Source organism: Callorhinus ursinus, unplaced genomic scaffold (genome assembly GCF_003265705.2).
Source record: "Callorhinus ursinus isolate GAN/ISIS: 27379988/994484 unplaced genomic scaffold, GSC_fseal_2.0 scaffold78, whole genome shotgun sequence".
In the NCBI taxonomy this organism is placed as follows: domain Eukaryota; kingdom Metazoa; phylum Chordata; class Mammalia; order Carnivora; family Otariidae; genus Callorhinus; species Callorhinus ursinus.
The window spans coordinates 1,776,557-1,799,761 of NW_027397140.1; the positions used below are offsets into that span (position 1 = coordinate 1,776,557).

Below are 23,205 nucleotides of genomic sequence, written 5' to 3' on the forward strand. Positions count from 1 at the left end.
ACAATGAAATATTACTCAATTATGAAAAGGAACAAAGTACTGATGCATGATATAACTTGGATGTAAATGAAAAATATTATGCTAAATGAAAGAAGTTAGGCACAAGAGTCCAGATATTATATGATTCCATTCACATGAAAGTCCAAAATAAGCACATCTAGAGAGGCATATAGTAGATTAGTGGATTAGTTGCTGAAGAGTGGAGGAGAAATGGAGATAAGCCACAATAGTGGACACGTATGGGGATTTTTTGTCAGGTGATGAAAACTGAGTGGAGTGATCATTGCACATGTCTGTGAATATACTAAAAACCATTGAATCGCACATTTTATTTTTTATTTTTTATTTTTTATTTTTTTTAAAGATTTTATTTATTTACTTGACAGAGAGAGACAGTGAGAGCAGGAACACAAGCGGGGGAGTAGGAGAGGGAGAAGCAGGCTTCCTGCCGAGCAGGGAGCCCGATGTGGGACTCGATCCCAGGACCCTGGGATCATGACCTGAGCCGAAGGCAGACGCTTAACGACTGAGCCACCCAGGCACCCTGAATCGCACATTTTAGAAGGGCATAGTATGTGAATGATAGCTCAATAAAGATGTTTAACAAAAAGGTAAATAGAATTTACAACATGACACAGAAATCACATTTTTAGGAATTTGTAGCAGAGAAATAAAAACTATGTTTACATAAAAAGCTGTGTACAAGTGTTCATAACAATTATTCATAACAGCTTTATTTGTAATAGCAAAAACACTGGAAACAACTCAGATGCCTTTCAAGGAGTGAGTGGCCAAATGAAATCTGGTACATCCATACAATGGAATCCTTCTCAATAATAAAAAGAAACACACTACTGATTTAGGCAACAACGTATGCTTAGTGAAAAGTGCATCTGATAGAAGAAATTAAAGAAAATCTAGATAAAGAGACATAGCATGTTGATGGATTAGAAGACTCAATATAGTAAAGATATTCCCCCAGTTAAGCTATAGGCTACATGCTTATATGATAATATTTATATAGATCTTTTAAAACACAAGACTATAGACCAGGAGTAGAGAACAGGTTAGTGGTTGCTAGGGGGTAGGGCTGGGAGGTGGGGGGTAGTGATGCATGGTGCAAATATAAAGTAGCAGGAAGGAATTCCTTTGAAGTGATAGAACAGTTTTGTATCTTGATTGTGGTGGAAGTTACACATTATCTTTGTGTGTGATTAAACCACACAGAAATATACAAATACACATATGAATAAGTCAATTAAAAGAAAAGGTGAGCACCAAATAAGGTTTATACTCTACTTACTAATATTGTTCCAGTGTCAATTTTCTGGTTTTGTTATTTTACTTCAGTTCTGTATGATGTCACCATTGCAGTAAGTGTGGGGAAGACTATATGGGATTCTATGTGGAATTTTTGAAATCTATAATCATTTCAAAATTCAAAGTTTTAAACAAGAGATGGGGAGCATTCCCTACTTTTAGCTGTTGCCATCAACTTAACACCTACTATCTGTGACATTTCCTTCCCAGGTCCCACTCCATGTGCCACCATGCATACCCAGCCCTTTGCATTTTATTGCTCCCTGTTTTCTTGTGGTGCATTAGCAGATTGTTGTCAATTCCCCACCCTTCTCTCCTCCATGAAGTGAAGCATTCTCTCTGTGCCCCATGCTTTTTGTATTCTAGCTTTTGTGTTTTCTAATTTTATAAGTGGCAATTTGATAAATTAACTTGGCCTGGTTTGATGAGGTAGCTGCTCTGAAGAACACTCCACTGGGTATAAGGGCTTCTAATCCTGCTGTCCCACACCCTTTGATTTGGTTTCATGGCCTCTTTGAGCCCTAAATATGTCTGACAAGACTAAAATATTGGATTCACCTGAAGAAAGAGGCTGTACTCTGATAATATGAGAATGATGGAGGAGAAACTGAATGCTTTTGCTTTTTCCTATTAATAAAACACATGTCATCTATTAGGATTTGTTTAAAGCAGAGACTCCTTTTTTATTATTTTCAAAATTAAACAACCTATTTTCTATTGGTTAAAATGTAGTACAATAACATAAAAGCTAATTGGAGGGATTTGAGGAAAAGCAAGATGACTTCTGATATTCTCAAATCTTTATACAGAAAGTTGCTGACTTCACCTGATGTAAGGTCCAGGACACAGTCTTTTCTAAATAACTAAATTATTATAGAAGAAGATACTGCATTTTAAGGCGGAACTTAATTCAGAGCAGTGGCTATATCCAGAAATAGCCAAATTAAACAAAGTGACCCAGATAGGGACCAACAGTAAATTTTTCTCTAGCTCTTATCTTTGTTCACTATTTACAGAAACCTGGGTGAAGGCTACATGGGAATCAGGGTACCATGTTCACATTTAGAATGGAAATTGGGAGAAAGCAAACAGACTAGAGCCTTGAAATACAGATGTTGAGTCAACAGACTTGTTGACAGAACACTGAACATCACCACTTAGCAAAGATCATACCATCAACAAGAGATCATGGCCACCATCCCTGAAGTCATTGTATTTCAACATTGAGGAAGAAGATAAAACTGTGCTGACAAAATCTGGAGAGAAGGGGTCATGCCACCGAAAGACAATGATTGACAGGCTTCAACCCATGACAACCTCTCATAAAAGGACATGCACTTGCCACATTATCAAGGTTCCTAAACCAAAGGACACAGTTTTAATAGTTGGGAAAAAATATCACAGAATTGTACAGCTTGTAGATATCATAATCTAAGACAAGGAAGGCAAAAATCAGATTAACAAATCCCTTGCTTATAATATAGGGTTTTTTGTTTTGTTTTAAATGCCATCTTGACTTAATTTTGGGGTCCTGGCTAGAGGCTGATCAATTCCCTTTCTTGAGCAGCTGAATAAATCTGCACCTGAACCACTTCTATTGCCAGGATCTCACACAGAGCCACAGTGCACCAGCCCTAATCACTCAGGGCCAGGTATCAGATAAAAAAGGGCAACATTTATGCCCCTGAGCCTAAGAAATTACTTAAATTAGCCAATCCATGGGGAGTCCATAAAACCTGGCCAACTCCACCCCATATGCCATGCACAAGCTGCCCCCTGGAGCTGCAGTTTGCTGTTACTCTGTCCCAGGGACAACCTCCCATTTGACCCTGACTGGCAGCCTTCTCTTGCTTGGAACTGCAAGTTATGAAAATGTTCTGCCTTTCATCTACCTGAGTGCTGAGTGTCCTGCCATCAAAAGAATCTTTAAAAATTATAAAACATTGCCCAAGGCTATGTTCTAGTTCAAGCAATGATATTAGTCAATGATCAAGTGCAGCCTAGCCAGAAATGTAAGGTATATACTCCTTTTACCATTCACAAGACCTGAGCACCTTATGGTACACTTTCTGATAGTTAGATAGTCTCCTTGGAATTGGGAACAGGCATTTTTAACCTCATTGCCTAATAGAGTGCCTGAAACTTTTAATATTTTTACTCAATGTTTTTCTCATAATGTAATTAGATGAATAAAAGTTACTCAGCAATGTTGCATGAAATTAAATAACAAACAAATTAATGCCAAATGTTTCAGGTTACACTATCCCCAGATAAAAACTGTAAGACAAAAGGTTTTATCTTCTAGAATTTTCCATGTCTTTATTGTCATTCTAAGTCTAGAAGTTTTTCTGTACACAAATAGTCTTTTTAAAGATTTTTTTTATTTATTTGACAGAGAGAGAGAGAGCACAAGCAGTGACAGAGGGAGAGAGAGAAGAAGGCTCTCCACTGAGCAGGGAGAACAATGTGGGACTTGATCCCAGGACCCTGAGATTATGACCTGAGCCGAAGGCAGATGCTTAACCAGCTGAGCCACCCAGGTGCCCCCACAAATAGTTTTGGCTCAAACTTTGATGGTGTTGCAGCAGAGAAAAGAAACTGCCAGGTAAAATCCACAAGCTTTGATAATCATCTGAACAAAGGTGCAGATAGTGTCTTCACTTGGATAAGAAATGGAAAGAGCTGAGGGCTTGGTGGGTAGTAATGAGTAAGGTTTGCAGCATGTTGATTTTGAAGCAATGATGGGGCATTGGGTGGTAGTGGGATGAATGGATCTGTAGTTAAGACAGAAGTCTGGAGAGGAGGTAAGTGTATGAAATGTGTTACCAAGAGAAGTGTCTCAAAATGTGTTACCAAGAGAAGCTGGAAAGAAAGAAATGATTCCTGCTTCCTGTCTGATTTGAATATTTATCTTATATTAGGTAGAGGTAAATAGACTTCATGACATCTGGAAGTCAGAAAGCAATTAGGGCCCAGCAGGTGCCATGATAAGGAGAAATGTCCTCTCCAGTCATCCTGAAGCGGAATAACACCACACTGGAATTCTCAGGAACTATTCAAAATGTGGCAGGCATGGTGGCCCTCCCAGCTGTTACTGTTTCATTTTTCACCTTTCCACCCACCTTGACACAAGGTTCTCTTGTACCAATCTTCAATTGAACACTGATAACAAAATACATAAGTCCTTTAATATTCATAAATCATTTCAGAATTATGAAGCAGCCATTTGTAGTTCTCCTAAGAGATTTGGAGATTTGATTTCTAGTGTAGCTCATACTAAAATAGCTGTGTGACCACAGGCTATTCATTAATTTTTTGGTAGGGATGTTCTCACCTATATTCTTATTCATACATATTACTGATATCAAACTCAGTTGGTGTTCTTGTTAAAATTTGCCATTCCTAACTAATTCTATGTCTCCTACCAGGAAAAAAAATGAAGGAACACTGTAATTACTCACAATGCTATGGCTCTTTGAAACCTGTTTGTATAAAAACAGCACCTATCTTCTTGCCTTTTGCTGTTCCCCAATACTATTGATTTGTTGTTGGTTACATCATTACTCATGATTGTGCTTCATCCATTGGGCTGCCTCTACATACCAGTTTCTAATAACTCTTTCAGAGGTGTTTATTTTATTTCATTTATGATAATCACAAATACAAGTCTAAACCAGAGTATGCAGGAAAAAAATGATAATTCATATTCAGATCATATTGAATTTTACTATTTGGAATTTTATAGCACAAGCATAGAACAATACATTCTCCAATCATATCTTTTCCTGAACTTCTAAGGTCCTAATAACTGCATTCCTGGAATATGATCTGTTTTAATATAGACCACATCCCTGACTTCTGAGAAGACTCCCAGCAGGAAGAATGGAAGGGTTTAGCAAGAAGAGCCATGCCATTTATACAAAGGATGAGCATCCCTCCTCCAACATGGCTGAAACAGAACTGAGACCACAGTGACACCTTATCAGTCAAAATCAAGGGAGGACACTGATGGGAAGAATTGGTTGCCTTTGCTGGCCAATGGTCTCGAAAGCCATCAGGGAAAATATGTGTGGCCTTGGATGACTGACTGCCATGTGGTATATACTGAGGTGATCACACAGAAGGCCAGTGGCACGGGTGCACAAGTGGAGAATGTGTTGGTTCTTATAGACTAGTGGCAGCATTGTGGTGAGAACACAGATGGGACTCAAAGTCCACATCTGCCAATAAGGCAGATCTCTGAATTCTTCTTGTGTCCAATATGAGTAAAAGTCAACAAACATCAGTGCATCAGCACCATTCTTGAGCTCCAAGCTCAGATAAGCAAGCAGGAGCAATACATTGACCAGACTGCCCTCCCAGCACCAGGCCTTGCCACTGGACCCCAGGATGACCCACAGGTACAAAATCCAGAGCTATGTGGGGCATTTGGTTGACCTTATGTGTAGAAGAGAAGGTTAGAAAGCACTCCAAAGGAAAGAAACAGAGACAAAGGCCAGATGTGTATAACCTGGGCTCATGTTGCCAAACCAACTAGTCAACCCCCTAGTCAGATACCAGAAGGGGAGTTAGATAATTTTAAGGTCATCATCTCCAGGAACTGAGATCCATGCAGGACATTGTCTGTGCTGGCGGTGTCCTGGATGCACTGGCCATCCCAAGCAACAGAGAGGGATTTAAAAGATTTTAAGGAAGGTACTCCAAAGTATGGGGGCCCCAGAAGTATAAGACCCTGATGTCAGTTATTTTTTGAAAGTATGTTGAAGAATTCACTCTATTGTCCTCTGAATTCCATCTTCTCAGTTGGAACTTAGCTTTCAATCTAATGATTGCATCTTTCAAGGAAATGAGTGTTTTTGCTCTAAGTATTTTTAAGATTTTTCTATTTGGTCTAATTTTTAGCTGATTACCTCGATGTGTTTAAGTATTTTTTAACTACTTTCTCATTCATCCTGATTGGAATTCATATGGGTTTTTGAATTTTTGATTTGATATCTTCCATCAGTTTTGAAAATTTCATAGCTGTTATTACTTCAAATATTGCCTATCTTATTTTCTATCTCTTCTTTGGTTAGGACTCCAGTTATTCATATGTTAAGCTTTTGCTTATGCATTTTAGGAAAATAAGGTTTTTTGAGTCAATTGATTTCTTTCTGTTCTGAAAAGCTCATCTTGAACTTGGAACACTCCACATATAACTATTTTTAAAGAGCATATTCTTATCTAATGATGAGGAATAATAAAGTTATGAAGTTACACATTTTTTTAAATTCTGGTTTTGTTTGTCTGACATATTTTAGTTCTAAGAAAATCAAGTGCTTTCCTAATTACCACTTAAGTATTAACAGGGGTGCCTGGGTGGCATCTGCCTTCAGCTCAGGTCATGATCTCAGGGTCCTGGGATAGAGCCCCACGTTGGGCTCCCTGCTTGCAGGGAACCTTCTTCTCCCTCTCCTCCCTGCTCGTGCTCTCTCTCATTCACTCTCTCTCTCTCTAATAAATAAATTTAAAAAATTTAAAAAAATAAAAATAAAACAAGTAAACAAACATGTGAGTGGAAGGGGAATAAGGTGAAAGGAACTAATCAATTATTATTATGCAAAAACACCAAATAATATTATCTCAGCATGGGTAATGGCCGAATTTTAGTTACTTTAACATAGTATTTTAAAGTAGAGAAATTAATTGAAACATTCCTATATGATTGCAGAATACTATGTAAAATCATGGAAAAATAAATACAAATGTGAGATAAAAATCTTAGATCAGAAAAACCAAAAATAAACTTATTTATTTCCATAATCTACTTTAAGGAAGAAGGACCTAAAAGGACATTTTTTTTAAAATATGATGATGACAATTCATTTTAGTGTTCCAAAAACTACCAATTGTAAAGAGGAGGAAAAATAGTGTTAAAACCCTCAATATCTGGCTTTAGTAGAGAAGGGGAAACATCATCTGTGAAATAGATATTTGCTTCAAAAATTTATTTGATAACAAAGTGGTAAAATACTTAAACTTTATTTGTAACCTTGAAAATATGGAATAAAAATAAAAATAACATGCAATAGACATGGGCTTTAATTATCCATATAGATTATCATATAAAAATATATAACTCCTTATATTTCACTTGGAAGCAAGGCCAAATGCCTTTCTTCTTTGAGTACCCTAAAGAGTGTGTTAGTAAAATGGGGATATTTAATTTCTGACTCAGATCTGACCTTTTCTGTCCACTTGTGAAGATCTGGGTCTACTCTCATCACTCAGAGGAAATAACTTTAATAATCTTGAGGCAGAAAATTGAAGATATTTTAATAAAATGGACCAAACATTCAGAGTCAGCCATTCAAATAGCAAATACAGATAATGCTTTAAGATAAATCTATAATAATATAATCTATAAAATATAATAAAGTACTCTCTTTCTTCTACTAAGGGTCCCAAGGTCAAGCACAGGAATGAGTCTCTTCAGAAAACATACTTCCAAGTCCAAAGTTTCTAAACATCTCAAACCTTAAGCTAGAGCCTTTTGATAGACTAATTGAAAATGCACTATAGTTTGAACAAAGGTTACTAGGTATGTCTAAGGAAAGCAAAGGGATTACAAAGAAACCGTTGCTATGTAATTAAATAAGGCACTTGAATATTGATTAAGTGCTGGATTGGAAACCATTATTAAGCATCTTAAGCACAGGTTTGAGTCTGGCAGAGAGAGCACTTGCCATTTCTCTCCTTTTCAATGGACAGAATTGACATCCTCTGATTTGTCAATTTTTCATTTAATCACTCAGTCTTTTTTGTAGGGTCTTTTCAAACAGTTTCCGAATGGACTCAGAGGAAGTCTTCAGGTAGAAAGCCTACTATTACTAAACCAACTTCCTGAAATTTTAGGTAATAAATAACAAATTTTAGCTGCCCACAGACTATGCCATTCTTTCAGCTTATTAACCAGTTCTGTTTTCATCTAGATTTGTAAATGAGAAGAAAGTTCTGCCGTTCTTCATATTTAAAGTTAAGAGTAAAACTCATAAACTACAGCTCTGATGATGGGAAGGTTCTATTCACAATGCAGAAAACAAATTTCTGTTTGGCTGTCATGTGTCAGATGTGCCCCACACTTGTGTTCTAACCCCACCTCTGTGCTTTATTTGTTCTTCTACTCAGAATTGCCTCTCTTGTGCACTCCTGATGATGTGGATTTTATCTGTAGTGCAGGGACTACTATGTTCTATCTTCTGAAAAATTCAGCAAATAGTTTGGTCTATGTTGGTCTCTTAGCAAGCCCTTTACTGAACTCAAACATTATTAAATTATACAGTGCCTTCCATTGTGCTGTGATTGGCATGTGTGTGGGTGTGTTTGTGGGTGTGAGATTCTCCCAAATAGATGGCAAAACTTTTGAATTCTTGTGCCTTGTCTTATACATTTCTACTACACCATACTGGTAGGAAATTAGTAAGTATTTGTGATTTCCAGATAAAATTCTTTCTTTATAAAATATATTTCCTTTGCAACTCTTACCATAATTTGCACACATAAACACACACATATAACACATATATTCATAATGGCAATTGCCCAATAAATATTTATAAATTTAAAGATGTGATACATCAGGGTGCCTGGGTGGCTCAGTGGGTTAGGTCTCTGACTCTTGATTTCAGCTCAGGACATGATCTCAGGGTTGTGGGATCCAGCCCCACGTCCAGCTCCTCACTCAGCAGGGAGTCTGTTGGAGATTCTCTTTCTCCCTCCCTCTCCCATGCTCACTCTCTTTCTCTCTCTCAAATAAATAAATAAATCTTTAAAAAAAAGACATGATATGTCATATGAGAAAGAAAATAATTCATGTTAATGAGTATGGTTTTGAGAATGGCAATAAAATTTTACCTATTCCTTCATCTCCACCTTCCAAAAACTTACAGTAGTAGAAGCTCATAAAACCCCAAACATATCACCTTAAATTAAGTATATGTATATACTTATTGCATTATTTATATATTATATAATAATAGTGTATTATATTTACATATATATGTAATTTTAAATATCAGGTACTATTTAACATCTTGCCATCCAGAAACTTTTTTCCAGCAAATGTCAATCTCAGGCTTTTCTGTAAGTGGTTTCAACTTGCATTTATATATGATATAGATATCTTACATTTATTTATAAATGACATAGAAAGTAAAGTTTCAGAAAAAAAAGTAACTTTGATGCTGAGATGAAGATTGGTGTGATACTGTGAACACCCACAACAAATACCTGTATATAAAATATCCTCTATTTGTATAAGTTACATGCGAATCACTGTCAACTTAATCAGAAGTTTGGAGGAAAGTATAGGACTGGGCTGAGAAAGAACGTACATAAGCAGAGGCAGAGAAAAAAATTAAAAGCAAGAAACATTGAAAAATCAGAGGGAAGTATGTCCCTTACATGGCAGAAGACATGTGTTGTGGTCTGTGAAGGGGCCACTGTGAATGGAATCAGAGAGAGAGGCAGATTACAAAACAGTCTAAAATAAGATGAACTACATAGGATAGGATCTCCTGATGATTAGTATTGCCCAAAAGCTAAGTAGAAAACCTAGGACATGACAAATCAGAAAATATGGAGAAATTACATAATAATGACAAATTGTTACAGCACTTATAAATAGTCATCATTTCCTTATATACCAAGATTGGAATTATAGACATTTAGGAAAACAACATTGTAGTCAAAATTAAAATTGCAGTTGTTTTTATCGTTAACCTTAGAGGATCACATCAAAATGATGTACCTCTGAAACAAATAATACATTGTATGTTAAAAAAAAAAAAGAAGGTAGTAGGAAGGGAAAAATGAAGGGGGAGAAATTGGAAGGGGAGAAGAACCATGAAAGACTAAAGATTTTGAGAAACAAACTGAGGGTTCCAGAAGGGAGGGGGTGGGGGGATGGGTTAGCCTGAAAAACAAAACAAAACAAAACAAAACAAAACAAAACAATACAAAACATTGTTACTGGGGACAGCTCTTTTCTCCCCTACCCCTTTTAGGGTGGTCATATGTTGTCCTTGTAAGGTAATCAGATTCATTTGTCAGAGAATGAATTTCATCTTTACTTTCATATCCTGATGATTTTTAGAAATTTTAAATATTCATATTGTGATGGGGGATAAACAGGAAAATCCTAATCACTTGGTATGTTCACATTTTATTGAAACAAAAAACATTCCTGAAATCAAAATTGTATGCTACCTAGCACATAGTTTTAGTGAATACTGCCTTCACTGTCATACATTATTTTCTCTTGTTCTTGAATTTCATATACTTAGAATCAGTATATACTTTTTGTGTGTGTCTGGATTTTTAATGTATGAGAGATTCATCATGTTACTTATATCAATATTCCATGTTTTATTGCTGAGGAGCATTTATTTGTATGAAGGTTTGTCCATTCTTCTGTAGACGGGTGTTTGGAACTTTGAACCAAGCTGAAGTGAATATTTTTTAATATTCTTTGTGGGCACTCATTTCTCTTGAGTATATGCTAGGAGTCGGATTCCCAGGTCATAGAATAGGTATATATTTAAGCTTAAGAGATAGCATCAAACAATTTTCTACAATGGTTGAGCCATCCAACTGTGGGTCTATTTGTATTTCTAATATCTCCCAGAAAATCTCATTTCCTGTGCATAGCTCATTTTCTCTGTTGAGAAAAACCAAAGTATTGCATAATTAAGTATCAATACTGATAAATTAGTTTTCCCCTTTAGATCCCTGTTTTTCTGCTTCATGTGATAAGATTAGAGCCAGTGAGAGGGAAACTAAAATTTGGATTGTTCAAATGAATGTTAGTTCCACACAAAGGAAACTTAAATGCTTTCGATAGAACTCCTGCATTGGCAAAGCTCTGGAAGTATGGTTAATGAACATGAGTCAGTAAAATTTCAGTCTAGCACAGTATTGTATTCTCATGCCTAAGCATGAACTTTTCTCTCTTTGTTATTTTTATATCTCAACAAATATAGGTTTGTCTCTCTTTAAATTTTGAGAATGATAATCATGCATGCAGAAAATAATGCCTTCACATATTAATTTACATTAATTCTTCTTATTTGATGATGTATCATTTTTTGTTTCTTTGTTTTATTGTTGTTGTTTGCTACACAATAAAGCAAAATTTCTCCAGAGCTAAACAGGCATGATCGAACAGTATTCCTTGTAAAACTAATATTGTGATTCCAGCAAGAAAAGTCATCTTATAATTTTGATTTCAGACATTTTATGTGTGGAACCCCACTATCTTTTTTTTTTCCATTGACAAAAAATACCCACAGACAGTTACAAACTTAAACTATGTATTTAAACCTCAAAATATGTATTTAAACACTTAAAATATGTGTCTAACCACTCAGGTGATTTGCTCTTTAGTCCTTCTCATGCCTTCCTCCAACTCTACATTTCCCAGGAATTCAGGAGAAAAGATCTTATTGCAGTGGTATCATCTGCCTGGGAGAGTTTGCTGCCCAGCATCACAGCTTCCACATTGCATTCCCACTCACTTGACATGGTTGTCAGGGACAAAATTCTCCATGCCAGTTCACTTTCCCAGATATCATTTCCTTTAAAAACCTGCCTATTTCTGGGCACCTGGGTGGCTCAGTTGGTTGGGAGACTGCCTTCAGCTCAGGTCATGATCCTGGAGTCCCGGGATCGAGTCCTGCCTGCTCAGCGGGGAGTCTGCTTCTCCCTCTGACCCTCCCCCCTCTCATGTGCTCGCTCTCTCTCTCATTCTCTCTCTCAAATAAATAAATAAAATCTTTGAAAAAAGTTTAATAAAAAAAGAAAAACCTGCCTATTTCTCAAACCACTGATATTTCTAACATGGAGGCCAGCATCCTTTCTTCTTAGTATCTCTCATGAACACTGTGTGTATCCTCAGCACCCAAATTTGGGTGATATTCTCAAGAATACATGCATCTGGCTCCATTTCCTAGAACTTGGGAAACTCCTGTTGTTGAATTTAGGGAAAAATCAACTATTCTAAACTACAGAGGAGATGTAATGTATGGTGATTAACATAACAATAAAAAATTAAAAATAAATAAATAAATAAACTACAGAGGAATAATTCATGTGCATACTTCCCTTGTTATACTAAACATGGTCCTTAGAGTCAAAAACAGTTAATGCACCAATTAAGTACTTGCTGTCCAAGAGTGACTGAAACAGTGGAGAGCATCTGAGTCTATAGTACATAAAAGTCACAGCTTACAAAGCAAAGAATTCAAAAGAAGGAAATGAAATCTGCAATAGCACTAGGAAATTAAGGGGACTATTTTATATTTAATAAAACCAGAAAACTTGCTGGAGGAAAAATAGAAATTACTTTGGTTCTTTTGGCAGGATAACAGGGATGCTTTCTTGGAGGTCATACACATTGAGAAAACTGATGGCTATAGGGGATACATTAATTGAAGACTTTTGGACCACCTCAAGAAAATTCTGACCAGATTCTTTTAACCAAATTTAGAATGCAGTTCTTCTGACCTATCCACATAAAAATCTAATGGAGGTTGAGGGCATGGATACTCTTGTTATTTATTTTTTTTCATGATCTTTGCACTGTCTGAACTAAAATGTAAATTTCTGGAGGAAAAAGAATGTATTCCATTTTTAATACCAGGCATGTGGCAAGTGTTCATGTAAAATGTGAATTATATTGTCACTTTGGAAGACCAGTGTCCAAAAATAAAAATATATGGATGGAGATATATGAACTACACATACAGTTTTACATACTTTTTCTATGTTCGTATGTCATCCAAATTGGAGATATTATACAACATTTCTTTGACAAATACTATCACTAACATAACTCTTTAATGCACTTCCTCTAGAATGCTCATTAAATGTATGAAATAACATAAGGGGATAAATTAAATTAGGGTATTTTTTTCATTCAAAATAAAAAACAGTTTTAATTTTGAGCCTCCTGAATCTGCACCTCTGCAGGAGGCCACAGGGAGACCCGCACCAGAACCATGTTTCGCAACCAGTATGACAATGATTTCACTGTTTGGAGCCCTCAGGGCAGGATTCATCAAATTGAGTATGCAATGGAAGTTGTCATGCAAGGTTCAGCCACAGTTGGTCTGAAACCAAAAACGCATGCAGTGTTGGTTGCATTGAAGAGAGCACAGTCAGAGCTTGCTGCTCATCAGAAAAACATTCTCCATGTTGAAAACCATATTGGTATCTCAATTCTGGGACTTACTGCTGATGCTAGACTGTTATGTAATTTTACGCACCAAGAGTGTTTGGATTCCAGATTTATATTTGACAGACCTCTTCCTGTGTCTCGTCTTGAATCTCTAATTGGAAGCAAGACCCAGATACCAACACAACGATATGGCCGGAGACCATATGGTGTTGGGCTGCTTATTGCTGGTTATGATGATATGGGTCCTCACATTTTCCAAACCTGTCCATCTGCCAACTATTTTGATTGTAGAGCCATGCCCATTGGAGCCCGTTCTCAATCAGCTCGCACTTACTTGGAGAGACATATGTCTGGGTTTATGGAGTGCAATTTGAATGAACTCATTAAACATTGTCTGCGTGCCTTACGAGAGACACTTCCTGCAGAACAGGACCTAACTACAAAGAATGTTTCCATTGGAGTTGTTGGTAAAGACTTGGAGTTTACGATTTATGATGATGACGATGTATCTCCATTCCTGGAAGGTCTTGAAGAAGGACCACAGAGAAAGGCACAGCCTGCTCAACCTGCTGATGAACCTGCAGAAAAAGCTGATGAACTGATGGAACATTAAGTTACAAGCCAGTCTGTATGTTTATTATCAAATCTGTAAGAATGCAGGAACATGTACTGATGACAATAATCTATACATAGGGATCAGTCCAAATGTGTTTCTCCTAGCAACTTGTCTGAAACCATATAATGGTGTGCATTTTTCTTTGAGATCATCTATATAATCATTTTCTAGAAAGTATAGGTATCTGTACTGATGTTTTTATATGAAGAACATAGTGTCTTTGTGGTTTTAAAGACAACTGTGAAATAAAATTATTTCACCTGAAAAAAATAGTTTTAAGTTTGAATGTAAAGGACAAGCACACATAACTCCCAGTACATTAAAAAAAAAAGTTTGATCACCATCATTTTGTTGTTGGTGGTTTTGAGTTATTACCTCCACTAACACTGGGAGCAGAGGCAGAGGAAAAACATTAACCATCCTTTCATTTTATTTGCAGTTCCTGATTTCCTGATTTTTTTCTCTCTTTCTATTTTAGCATATACCTCTCTAAATAAAAATATGAGACTTTACACAGGGTTTCTATGCTCCATTGACTGAATATATTCTACTAAGTACATTGAAAGAAAGTAAATATTCTATTTCCCTTAGAAAATGTTTCACATATCTAAATAACCATAGAAGCTTCCAAGAAAAACTGCCAACTTTCAGAGAAAATTTTGGGGGAAAACATTGACATTATTTAATATGATATTCATATAGTTATCTTTCTCTGAGTAAATAAAACTTTTTTCTTAAGCTTTTCTTTAATTTGCATGTGAAAGACATCAGTCAGATCAATGACAAAAGGCCAAGTGAGCAGGTAAATGTTTGGTTGCTCCGAATTGTCCATGTTCATAATTGATATACATTGCAAGAAGCCACAGTGTTTCTTTCTTAAGAATCTTCCTTATCTAACAGATTTATGGCTCTCTTATCCATGATGTTGGTTTTTAATAAAAATAAAGCCAAGAAACCAAAACCAAGTAAAGCATTTCCCAAATTTACAGAACATGAAGCTCAAGTAACATGAAGTTTGGAGTAATCTTTCATCCATCGGTGCAGGGATTGCTGGCCATTCCTGGCAATGATGCATTTCACAATGTATGTATTGGCTCTGCGAATTAACTCTTTAAACCAGATTTCAGCAAGTTATTTTCATCTAAGCTTATGTGGTTATGTAGAGCAAAAACCTGGACAATGTCTTGCCCTTTGCTTTTTCATTCCCTGGAGTCATTCTGGCCTACTTACATGGTTAATGAACAACATTGCCAAATGAATGGACAGAGATTGTGTCAGCATGTTATTTTTTAAATTTTTTATTGTTACGTTAATCACCATTCATTACAACATTAGTATTTGATGTACTGTTCCATGAGTCATTGTTTGTGCATACCAGCCAGTCTCCACGCAATACGTGCCCTCTTTAATACCCATCACCAGGCTAACGCATCCCCCCACCTCCCTCACCTCTAGAACACTCAGTTTGTTTTTCAGAGTCCATCCTCTCTCATGGTGCGTCTACCCCTCCGATTAACTCCCTTTCAATCTTCTGCTCCTGCTATCTTCTTCTTCTTCTTTTTTTAACATATATTGCATTATTTGTTTCAGAGGTACAGATCGGTGATTCAACACTATTGCACAATTCACAGCGCTCACCATAGCACATACCATCCAAAATGTCTATCACCCAGCCAGCACATCCCTCCCAACCCCCACCACTCCAGCAACCCTCAGTTTGTTCCCTGAAATTAAGAATTCCTCATATCAGTGAGGTCATATGATACATGTCTTTCTCTGATTGACTTATTTTGCTCACCGTAACACCCTCCAGGTCTATCCACGTCATTGCAAATGGCAAGATTACATTCCTTTTGATGGCTACATAATATTCCATTGTGTATATATACCCCATCTTATTTATCCATTGATCTGTCGATGGACATCTTGGGTCTTTCCACAGTTTGGCTATTGTGGACATTGCTGTTATAAGCATGGGGGTGCACGTACCCCTTCGGATCCCTACATTTGTATCTTTGGGGTAAATACCCAGTAGTGCAATTTCTGGATCGTATGGTAGCTCTATTTTCAACTGTTTGAGGAACCTTCATACTGTTTTCCAGAGTGGTTGCACCAACTTGCATTCCCACCAACTGTGTAGGAGGGTTCCCCTTTCTCCACATCCCTGGCAACATCTGTCGTTTCCTGACTTGTTAATTTTAGCCATTCTGACTGGTGTGAGGTGTTATCTCATTGAGGTTTTGATTTGGATTTCCCTGATGCCGAGCGATGTTGAGCACTTTTTCATGTGTCTGTTGACCATTTGGATGGCTTCTTTGGAAAAATATCTGTTCATGTCTTCTGCCCATTTCTTGATTGGATTATTTGTTCTTTGGGTGTTGAATTTGATAAGTTCTTTAGAGATTTTGGATACTAGCCCTTTATCTGATATGTCATTTGCAAATATTTTCTCCCATTCTGTCGGTTGTCTTTTGGTTTTGTGGACTGTTTCTTTTGCTGTGCAAAAGCTTTTTATCTTGAAGAAATCCCAATAGTTCATTTTTGCCCTTGTTTCCCTTGCTTTGGTGATGTTTCTAGGAAGAAGCTGCTGTGGTTGAGGACGAAGAGATCGCTGCTTGTATTCTCCTTTAGGATTTTGATGGACTCCTGTCTCACGTTTAGGTCTTTCAACCATTTTGAGTCTATTTTTGTGTTTGGTGTAAGGAAATGGTCCAGTTTCATTCTTCTGCATGTGGCTGTCCAATTTTCCCAACACCATTTGTTGAGGAGACTGTCTTTTTTCCATTGGATATTCTTTCCTGCTTTGTCAAAAATTAGTTGACCATAGAGTTGAGGGTCTATTTCTGGGCTCTCTATTCTGTTCCCTTGATCTATGTGTCTGTTTTTGTGCCAGTATCATACTGTCTTGATGATGACAGCTTTGTAATAGAACTGGAGGTGGGCAATTGTGATGCCACCAGCTTTGCTTTTCTTTTTCAACATTCCTCTGGCTATTCGGGGTCTTTTCTGGTTCCATACAAATTTTAGGATTATTTGCTCCATTTCTTTGAAAAAAGTGGATAGTATTTTGATGGGGATTGCATTGAATGTGTAGATTGCTCTAGGTAGCATTGACATCTTCACAATATTTGTTCTTCCCATCCATGAGCATGGAACATTTTTCGATTTCTTTGTGTCTTCCTCAATTTCTTTCATGAGTATTTTATACTTTTCTGAATACAGATTTTTGCCTCTTTGGTTAGATTTATTCGTAGGTATCTCATGGTTTTGGGTGAAATTGTAAATGGGATCAAATCCTTAATTTCTCTCTCTGCTGTCTTGTTGTTGGTGTATAGGAATGCCACTGATTTCTGTGCATTGATTTTATATCCTGCCACTTGACTGAATTCCTGTATGAGTTCTAGCAGTTTTGGGGTGGAGTCTTTTGGGTTTTCCACATAAAGTATCATATAATCTGCAAACAGTGAGAGTTTGACTTCCTCTTTGCCGATTTGGATGCCTTTGATTTCTTTTTGTTGTCTGATTGCTGTGGCTAGGACTTCTAATACTATGTTGAATAGCAGTGGTGATAGTGGACATCCCTGCCGTTCCTGACCTTAGGGGGAAAGCTCTCAGCTTTTCCCCATTGAGAATAATATTCGCTGTAGGTTGTTCATAGATGGCTTTTATGATATCGAGGTATGTACCCTCTATCCCTATTCTATGAAGAGTTTTGATCAAGAAAGGATGCAGTACGTTGTCAAATGCTTTTTCTGCATCTATTGAGAGGATCATATGATTCTTGTTCTTTCTTTTGTTAATGTATTGTATCACGTTGATTGATTTGCGAATGTTGAATCAACCTTGCAGCCCAGGAAGAAATCCCACTTGGTCGTGGTGAATAATCCTTTTGATGTACTGTTGGTTCCTACTGGCTAGTATTTTGGTGAGAATTTTTGCATCCATTTTCATCAAGGATATTGGTTTGTAATTCTCCTTTTGGATGGGGTCTTTTTCTGGTTTTGGGATCAAGATAATGGTGGCCTCATAACATGAGTTTGGAAGTTTTCCTTCCATTTCTATTTTTTGGAACAGTTTCAGGAGAATAGGTATTAATTCTTCTTTAAATGTTTGATGGAATTCCCCTGGGAAGCCATCTGGCCCTGGGCTTTTGTTTCTTGGGAGATTTTTGATGACTGCTTCAATTTCCTTAGTGGTTATATGTCTGCTTAAGTTTTCTATTTCTTCCTGGTTCTGTTTTGGTAGTTGATACATCTCTAGGAATGCACCCATTTCTTCCAGGTTATCTAATTTGCTGGCATAGAGTTGCTCATAATATGTTATAATTGTTTGAATTTCTTTGGTGTTGTTTGTGATCTCTCTTCTTTCATTCATGATTTTGTTGATTTGGGTCATTTCTCTTTTCTTTTTGATAAGTCTGGCCAGGGGTTTATCAATCTTGTGAATTCTTTCAAAGAACCAGCTCCTAGTTTCGTTGATCTGTTCTACTGTTTTTTGGTTTCTATTTCATTGATTTCTGCTCTGATCTTTATTATTTCTCTTCTCTTGCTGGGTTTAGCCTTTATTTGCTGTTCTTTCTCCAGCTCCTTTAGGTGTAGGGTTAGGTTGTATATTTGAGACCTCTCTTGTTTCTTGAGAAAGGCTTGTATTGCTATGTACTTTCCTCTCAGGACTGCCTTTGCTGCATCCCAAAGATTTTGAACAGTTGTGTTTTCATTTTCATTGGTTTCCATGAATTTTTTTTATTCTTCTTTAATTTCCTTGTTGACCCATTCATTCTTTAGTAGGATGCTCTTTAGCCTCCATGTATTTGAGTTCTTACCGACTTTCCTCTTGTGACTGAGTTCTAGTTTCAAAGCATTGTGGTCTGAAAATATGCAGGGAATGATCCCAATCTTTTGGTAGCAGTTGAGACCTGATTTGTGACCTAGGATGTGATCATTTCTGGAGAATGTTCCATGGGCACTAGAGAAGAATGTGTATTCCATTGCTTTGGGATGGAATGTTCTGAATATGTCTGTGAAGTCCATTTGGTCCAGTGTGTCATTTTATTTCCTTGTTAATCTTTTTCTTAGTTGATCTGTCCATTTCAGTGAGGGGCTGTTAAAGTCCCCCACTATATTGTATTGTTGTCAACGTGTTTCTTTGCTTTCACTATTAATTGCCTTATATAATTGGCTGCTCCCATGTTAGGGGCCTAGATATTTACAATTGTTAGATCTTCTTGTTGGAAAGACCCTTTAAGTAGGATATAGTGTCCTTCCTCATCTCTTATTACAGTCTTTGGTTTAAAATCTAATTTGTCTGATGTAAGGATTGCCACCCCAGCTTTCTTTTGGTGTCCATTAGCATGGTAAATTGTTTTCCACCCACTCACTTTCAATGTGGCGGTGTCATTGGGTCTAAATTGAGTCTCTTGCAGACAGCATATTGTTGGGTCTTGTTTTTTAATCCAATCTGATAGCCTGTGTCTTTTGATTGGGTCATTTGACCCATTTACATTCAGGGTAACTATTCAAAGATATGAATTTAGTGCCACTGTATTGCCTATAAGGTGACTGTTACTGTATACTGTCTGTATTCCTTTCTGGTCTATGCTGCTTTTAGGCTCTCTCTTTCCTTAGAGGACCCCTTTCAATATTCCTTGGAGGGCTGGTTTCGTGTTTGCAAATTCCTTTAGTATTTGTTTGTCCTGGAAGCTTTATATCTCTCCTTCTATTTTCAATGACAGCCTAGCTGGATATAGTATTCTTGGCTGCATATTTTTCTCTTTTAGTGCTCTGAAGATGTCATGGCAGTCCTTTCTGTCCTGCCAGGTCTCTGTGGATAGGTCTGCTGCCAATCTAATATTTCTACCATTATAGGTTACATATCTCTTCTCCCGAGCTGCTTTCAAGTTTTTGTCTTTTTGTCTGAGACTCGTAAGTTTTACTATTAGATGTTGGGGTTGACCTATTTTTATTGATATTGAGAGGGGTTTTCTGTGCCTCCTGGATTTTGATACCTGTTTCCTTCTCCATATTAGGGAAGTTCTCTGTTATAATTTGCTCCAATATACCTTCTGCCCCCTCTCTCTTTCTTCTTCTTCTGAGATCCCAGTTATTCTAATGTTATTTCATCTTAGCATATCGCTTATTTCTCGAATTCTCCCCTCATGATCCAGTAGTTGTTTATCTCTTTTTCTCAGCTTCTTTATTTTCCATCATTTCGTCTTCTATATCACTGATTCTCTCTTCTGCTTCATTTATCCTAGCAGTTAGTGCCTCATTTTTGATTGCACCTCTTCAATAGCCTTTTTGATTTCGATTTGGTTAGATTTTAGTTCTTTTATCTCCCCAGGAAGGGTGTCTCTAATAACCTCCATGCTTTTTTCAAGCCCAGTTAGTATCTTTAAAATCATGATTCTGAACTCTAGGTCCGACATTGTAGTAATGTCCGTATTGAGTAGGTCCTTGGCAGACGGTACTACCTCTTGTTCTTTTTGCTGAGTTGATTTTTTTCGTCTTGTCATTTTGTCCAGAGGAGAATAGATGAATGAGAAGACGAAATGCTAACAGGTTAACAAAGTCCCCAGCAAATATACTCTATACAAATGAGAAAAGACCTGAAACCAGGGGAGAAGAAAGGGAAAGAAAGATAAAAGAAAGAGAAAAAAAAAGAAAAAGAAAAAGATAAAAACAAACAAAAACAGAAGAAAACAAAAGAATAGAATATGATCAAATATGATCAGGCTAGTGCACAGATCAGTGCCACACACTAGATTTTGGGTGTATTTTGGTCTGTTAGAAGAAAGTACTCCTAACATTTTAAAGAAAGAAAGACTTATATATGTACAAAATAAGGGTTGATATGATGAAGGGATGGAATATGACTGTAAAGATGAAAACATAAAAGATTTTATAAAAGGAATTGATAAGAATTGTTTGAGAAAAGAAAGAAGAAGATTTTAAAAAAAAAGGAGAGAATGTGATCAGGCAGGAGACTAGAACAAAGCCATACACTAGAGATTTAGGGTATATTTTGATCTGTTAGAAGAAACTGTATTTCAAAATTTTAAAGAGAGAACAACACATATATATATGCCAAAAATAAGGGTATCTACCTTGAAGGGAGAGAATATGACTCTAAAAATGAAAAATAATTTTTTTTCCCAAAAAGGGATTAGTAAAATGTTGGTTGAAAAAGGGAAAAAGAAAAATTAAAATAAAAACCAGTTAAAAAAATTAACTTTGAAAAACTAATGAATCATAGTAAAAAAGCCATGAATTTTATGTGCAGTATTCCCCTAGGGCTGGAGTTCTCCTGTACTCTTTGATTGGTAAACTTGGTCTTGGCTGGCTGCTCGTGCTGATCTTCTGGGCGAGGGGCCTGTTGCTGTGGTTCCCAAATGTCTTTGCCGGAGGCAGAATTGCCCCACCCTTGTCCTCCGGGCTAAGCAAGCTGCTTGGGTTTGCTCTCGGGAGCTTTTGTTCCCTGCAAGCTCTCAGTACAGCTTTGGAGGATGAGAGTTAAAATGGCGGCCTTCCAATCTCTGCCCCAGAGGAGGCGAGAACTCTGGGCCCGCTCCTCAGTGCGCCCCCAGAGAATAGCAGTCAGTCACTCCCGTGTCCCCAGTTTCTGGCCGAACTCTGCTCACCTGGCCTGTGACCGAGTGTTTCTATCTCTGGCACCCAACCCCGTGTGGAGTCTCCAAACCCAGCAGATCTCTGCAGTGCACTCCTGTGCCACTCCTCCTGGGTGAGGAAGGGGAGTCTTCCCGGCTCTGCCACTTGTTGGGTCCCTGCTAGAGGAGCAGTGGCCTGACTGTGCTGCAGATCACAGTTTATGGCAACCCCGAACTGAGAGCCCACGCCTCAGCTCCATCTCTGCAGCCAGCTTCCCTGCTCCAATACCTGGGAGCTCTGCCACACTCAGTCACCCCCGGTCTTTCTGTGTCCCCGAACGTCCTGAGACCACACTGTCCCACAAGTGTTCCACCCTCAGCTTAGCAACTGGAGTGACGTCCCTCAGAAGAGCCAACTTCTTTAAAATTTCTGACTTTGTGCTCTGCTGCTCTATCATTTGCCAGAAGTGGACCACGGAGGCCCCCTCCCCTGCCATCTATCCTCCTGAATATTGCCTCGGATTCACTTTTCTGCACGTCCTACCTTCCAGTAAGTGGTTGCTTTTCTGTTCAGAGAGTTGTTGCTATTCTTTTCTTCGATCTCCTGTTGAGTTCGTAGGTGTTCAGAATGGTTTGATCCCTATTCAGCTGAATTCCTGAGACTAGACAAATTCCAGGTCTCCTACTCCTCCACCATCTTGCTCCACTCCCCCCAGCATGTTTTAAACAAGATTTTAAAACAATTCCTGTGGGCATGAAAACAGGGGCTATTTTTTTTTTCTTTACAAAGTCTTCTGGGAAGTTATGTGAATATTTGGTTCCCAGCCTACACTGGGTGCTGTTTTCTACCTGAGGGATGGTAATTGCATCCTTTGATCAGAATACCATAGACCTTCCAGAACTGGTGAGAAAATCTCCAGACAGACCATAAAGACCTAACAAAGGATTTCATTAGCCTTCCTTCTTGGTTTAGCTAGATGACAAAAGATGTAATAGATCTCTACTTCTTATCTGACTCATTGTGGGACACTCATAGAAATGAGCAGGGACTAAAGTGCACGCAACATTCCATATTCCCTAGGGTCACTAGGATGAAGTGACAGAATGGGGGCCATGAGGAGGGATGAATGGATGAATGAATCCACTTCATTCAGTGCATGAATTATATTTGTGTTTTGGGTGCTTGGGCTTACTGACACCCTGGGGTGTTTATAGATTCATGGTTATCACAGTAAAACAAATAAAATCATGTCAACAGTTTGAAGTCCAGTGCTTCAAAGGAGAATAACTATCAAACTTTATTTTTGGTTTGTTCATTTATTTTAAATTTTATTTATTTATTTGAAAGAGATAAAGAGAGGCGGGGAGGGATGGAGCAGGGAGCCAGATGTGGGGCTCAATCCCGGGACCCTAAGATCATGACCTGAGCTGAAGGCAGATGCTTAACCAACT

General features: G+C 37.6%; 1 protein-coding gene and 1 pseudogene across 4 annotated transcripts in view; one reads left to right on the plus strand and one right to left on the minus strand.

The window, feature by feature from the left end:
* GABRG3 (gamma-aminobutyric acid type A receptor subunit gamma3) overlaps window positions 1-23,205 on the minus strand; it is an 803,787-nt gene that overhangs the window by 207,813 nt on the left and 572,769 nt on the right. The gene's annotated exons all lie outside the window — the stretch shown is intronic.
* Window positions 13,356-14,147, plus strand: LOC112808812 (proteasome subunit alpha type-1 pseudogene; annotated as a pseudogene).